This window comes from Oncorhynchus kisutch, unplaced genomic scaffold (assembly GCF_002021735.2).
Source record: "Oncorhynchus kisutch isolate 150728-3 unplaced genomic scaffold, Okis_V2 Okis03b-Okis08b_hom, whole genome shotgun sequence".
Classification (NCBI taxonomy): domain Eukaryota; kingdom Metazoa; phylum Chordata; class Actinopteri; order Salmoniformes; family Salmonidae; genus Oncorhynchus; species Oncorhynchus kisutch.
In genome coordinates this window covers 7,655,474-7,660,820 of record NW_022261980.1, presented here as the reverse complement: position 1 = coordinate 7,660,820, position 5,347 = coordinate 7,655,474, and the positions used below count along the sequence as shown (strand labels likewise).

The 5,347-nt window shown below is 42.9% G+C and overlaps 1 pseudogene; it reads left to right on the top strand.

Annotated features, from left to right (window-relative positions):
* The first annotated feature begins 2,546 nt into the window (after window positions 1-2,546).
* Window positions 2,547-4,602, top strand: LOC116359571 (neuronal acetylcholine receptor subunit alpha-7-like; annotated as a pseudogene).
* The last annotated feature ends 745 nt before the right edge of the window (window positions 4,603-5,347 follow it).

Sequence of the window (5,347 nt, the reverse complement as noted above, 5' to 3'; positions counted from 1 at the left end):
CACTACTATTGAACCCTATTCCCTTTATAGTGCACTACTATTGAACCCTATTCCCTTTATAGTGCACTACTATTGAACCCTATTCCCTTTATAGTGCACTACTATTGAACCTATTCCCTTTATAGTGCACTACTATTGAACCCATTCCCTTTAGTGCACTACTAATGAAACCTATTCCCTTTATAGTGCACTAAATTGAACCCTATTCCCTTTATAGTGCACTACTATTGAACCCTATTCCTTTATAGTGCACTACTATTGAACCCTATTCCCTTATAAGGGCACTACTATTGACACCCTATTCCCTTCTATAGTGCACTACTATTGAACCCTATTTCCTTTATGGTGCACTACTATTGAACCCTATTCCCTTTATGGTGCACTACTATTGAACCCTATTCCCTTTATAGTGCACTACTATTGAACCCTATTCCCTTTATAGTGCACACTATTGAACCCTATTCATTTATAGTGACTACTGCACTACTATGAACTCTATTTCCTTATAGTGCACTACGATTGAACCCTATTCCCTTTATAGTGCACTACTATTGAACCCTATCCCTTTATAATGCACACCTATTGAACCCTATTCCCTTTATAATGCACACCTATTGAACCCTATTTCCTTTATAGTGCACTACTATTGAACCCTATTCCCTTTATAGTGCACTACTATTGAACCCTATTCCCTTAATAGTGCACTACTATTGACCAGAAGCCCTATGTGGTGAAAGGGTTCCATTTGGGACATCCCTGACAGTGGGTCACAGGTCAAGCCTCTACGATCAATAGCTGTCGGAAATTAAATCAGCGAGCTGTCTTCTCAGTTTAAGTCTTATTTTAGACATGCCTGGCTGATGTGTTTTTAGTTAGCGAGGAGAATGTGCTTCAATCTGAGAACGCATCGAGTGAGTCACGGCCGTTAATAATTATATTTCTACTGTCTTTAGTTTTTAAGTCTTATTTAGCTACCAACACCTTATTTACTGAGTGTTACCTGGATGACAGTTTGTTACCTGGCTGGTAGTTTGTTACCTGGCTTGTAGTTTGTTACCTGGCTGGCAGTTTGTTACCTGGCTGGTAGTTTGTTACCTGGCTGGCAGTTTGTTACTGGCTGGAAGTTTGTTACCTGGCTAGTAGTTGTTACCTGGCTGACAGTTTGTTACCTGGCTGACAGTTTGTTACCTGGCTGGCAGTTTGTTACCTGGCGGGCAGTTTGTTACCTGGCTGGCAGTTTGTTACCTGGCTGGCAGTTGTTACTTGGCTGGTAGTTGTTACTGGCTGGTAGTTGTTACCTGGTTGGTAGTTTGTACCTGGCTGGCAGTTTGTTACCTGGCTGGCAGTTTGTACCTGGCTGGCAGTTTGTTACCTGGCTGGTAGTTTGTTACCTGGCTGACAGTTTGTTACCTGGCTGGCAGTTTGTTACCTGGCTGGCAGTTGTTACCTGGCTGGCAGTTTGTTACCTGGCTGGCAGTTTGTTACCTGGCTGGCAGTTTGTTACCTGGCTGACAGTTTGTTACTTGCTGGCAGTTGTTACTTGGCTGGCAGTTTGTTACCTGGCTGGCAGTTTGTTACCTGGCTGGCAGTTGGTTACCTGGCTGACAGTTTGTTACTTGGCTGGTAGTTGTTACCTGGCTGGCAGTTTGTTACCTGGCTGGTAGTTTGTTACATGGCTGACGAGTTTGACATTTGGGAAAAGTAGCTGTTGCTATGGTTATTGAGGAAACACACAGAAGAGAAGTTCCTAGCGAGGTGAAAGGTGAGCCGGTGTGCTTGAGATACCGAGGAATTGACACCTAATCACTTAGAGATATTCAGTCCCCGTTCTATCCTGAATTCATGTGCTTAGAGACCCAGCAAGCTCGTTAGCAAGCTTCAGGGGGGATTGTCTTAAATCTCCACCCACAGGGGTTTGATGTCGTTCCCACATTTCCACTCGAACCCTGTTCGCCTCAAGGCAGTATGATGATGAACCACAATAGTAGATGTTGCTATTTCAGATCCCTCTGTCATTGTAGGCTAAAACCCAGTGAAGCAGCACTGGATTCTGACAAAAGCAGGAAACTGAAGACTGTGTTTAACTTAGCATAATAATAAAACAGAATACTGTTTGATTACTTGGATGGGATAAACAGTAGAACAGAGCACAGTGAAATGCAGACTAGAATAAGAAACAGAATACAATGCCCTCAATATGCCTTGGTGAAATCCAGTTGAACCCATTGGGTACACAGGGATAATATGCTGCAATGTGACACAATACAGCAGATGATTCCACCTGAATAAATTATAGATTGGTATTCATAGCAAGCATTTTGTTAAAACAAAACCGACTCAGAAATGTACAAAATAATGTTAGGCCTATGTGTAAAATGGTGTTTGTTAAAATGTGTAATGTCTGTTTATATCATTTTAAGGATTATTTCACATTCCAAAATAACCATAACTGTTAATCACACAGACTACATTAACCCCTTCCTGAGTGCTAACTCATTTACAGTTTCGTTCCAGGGATAACAGTGCTGCTCTCACTGACCGTCTTCATGTTGCTGGTTGCCGAGATCATGCCTGCAACCTCTGGACTCAGTACCTCTATCGGTAAGATTGTCTATTTTAAATGGAAAGTACAATTGTAATGGCTGCCATTTTGAAAAGTCCAACAGGTATAATTGAATCATCTTCAGGAGAGGAAGAGCGTATTGGAGGCTTGGAAGTGACTAGTGTAAATTTCCTAATCTCTGTATTTATCAAACCACTCAATTGTGTGGGGGGCTATTATTAACCTGAAAGATATTGATTTGGGAAGATGGACAAATGCGAACCTCTCATTGAGATAAAACTATGCACAATTTCAGTAACTTATGGTATGGGAGTTCTGTCATTGAGCCCACTAGTAATCCTTGTCCACATTCATCTCTCTTCCTCTGCGTCCTCTTTCTCTCTCTTTCTCTCTCCTCTCCTCTCTCTCTCTCTCTCTCTCTCTCTCTCTCCTCTCTCTCTCTCTCTCTCTCTCTCTCTCTCTCTCTCTCTCTCTCTCTCTCTCTCTCTCTCTCTCTCTCTCTCTCTTTCTCTCTCTCTCTCTCTTCTTTCTCTCTCTCTCTCTCTCTTTCTCTCTCTCTCTTTCTCTCTTTCTCTTTCTCTCTCTCTCTTTCTCTCTCTCTCTCTCTCTTTCTCTCTCTCTCTTTCTTCTCTCTCTTTCTCTCTCTCTTCTCTCTCTCTCTCTCTCTCTCTCTCTCTTTTCTCTCTCTTTCTCTCTCTCTTTCTTTCTCTCTCTCTCTCTCTCTTTCTCTCTCTATCTTCTCTTTCTCTCTCTCTCTCTATCTTTCTCTTTCTCTCTCTCTCTCTATCTTTCTCTTTCTCTCTCTCTCTCTCTCTCTCTCTCTCTCTCTCTTTTCTCTGTATTGTAGCTCAGTACTTTGCCACCACCATGGTCATTGTGGGTCTCTCTGTGATCGCTACGGTTCTGGTCTTACAATATCACCATCACGATCCTGATGGAAGCAAGATGCCTAAGTGGGTGAGTGTATTTTTACACAAACTCATTATCTGAAATTACTATGAAATCTTATTAGTTACTCACTAGTTCTACATCCGGACTCCCATTGTTGTGATTCTTCCCAAAGAAGCATTTCAGTGATAGAGTGCTTTTAGAATAGTTCTCAAAACCCTTTGCCTGTAAGGGGAAAGTCATTCACTGACAATGTTGTAGCACCAATCTGAGTGATGCCAGTAGCCATTTTGTGCTAGAACATGGCTATCATAGTGGAGGGCTGAGGAAGACTTTTGGACAATTAGAAGCAGGGAGGATTAGGCAGCCATGATAGTGTGAAGGCCAGGAACACTGTTGTCGTGCGATCGTCACCGACTGACCACTGAGTGTCAGAACACCTCATTCAAGGAAATCATGCTGGGAGTATTTGAGTGAAAGTTTAATATTCTTCTCTTAGTATCTCCAGGTCAGTACACTGCTGGCACAGTACATTCATTCTGGTTTTACTCTCTGATTGTGTGAAGACTCGGGTGATTCTGCTCAACTGGTGCGCCTGGTTCCTGCGTATGAAGCGGCCCGGTGAGGGACCGTGTACGCCCGGCCTGCCACAACAAGCATCCCGTGGGAGCCTCACCAGCATGGACCTGAACACCAACGCCTCAGCCCCCCACTCCACCAACGGCAACATGCTCTACATCGGCCTGGAGAGCATGCACTACACTACAGCTGCCACCTCCCCCGACTCCGGAGTGCTGTGCGGCCGTCTGGTGTGTGGTCGGGGGGAGGACGAGGTGCTCTTGCCCACACGGGCCACCTCTTTGGCGGGGAGCCTAGAGCCCGATCTGGCCAAGCTCCTGGATGAGGTGCGCTACATCGCCAAGCGTTTCCGAGACCAAGATGAGGATGAGTTGGTGTGCAACGAGTGGAAGTTTGCGGCGTCAGTGATCGACCGGCTCTGTCTCATGGCCTTCTCTCTCTTCACCATCCTCTGCACCATCGGTATCCTCATGTCGGCACCTAACTTTGTAGAAGCCATTCCAAAGACTTCTTTACCTGAGAGCTTGAAACGTTCACATGCTTTAGCCAATAAATACACTACATGTTTTTGAAAATCTCACATTACAAGACACATACTTATATAAAATGATTGACTATTTGTCTGTGATATAGAGAGAGAATACATTATGTCTGCATAAATATTCAATTTACAAGATGTACAGTTTTTTCACATTCAACTATTTCCCTGCAGGATGCTGCAGGATGTCATCTGGTGGAAAATCGTGTTGTATGTAACTGGCTTAAAGGAATCTAGCCTTAGATGTTACAGCCAAACAACACAGAAGAGGTAATAGCCATGCCTTGTATAGCTTTATAAATACCAAGGTTACTTCAGTTGAATCCAATGTGTTTTAGTCCACTTGAGTAATTGTTTTATTGGCTTCCCTTTATAACTCTCTCAGTTCAAAACGTTCCAAAGCTTTTCTCTGATGTGGTGTAAAGAACAATTGATGGATACCTTTGGGTTCAAGGTTTCTGTCAAAGTTATTGTTGGTTTGTGTTTGTAGATCGTGTGGTGATATGTAGTGTGTAGTTTTCTGTGATTTGAAAATATCCATCACAAAAACACCTTTTTGAGTTTTGCCAACTTTATTTCATCATCATCATCATCATCATCATCATCATCATTATGTCTACATGAACAAAACACCATACTCCATCAGCATTATGTTTGCACCTGTACATGAAAAAAACTCAAACTGATTTAATTGCCCTTTTGTTTATTTACTGATCATTTCAATACGTCGTAGTGCTTGGCCTTATAAAGCATCCCTAGAAGATTAGTGACAGGTGCAA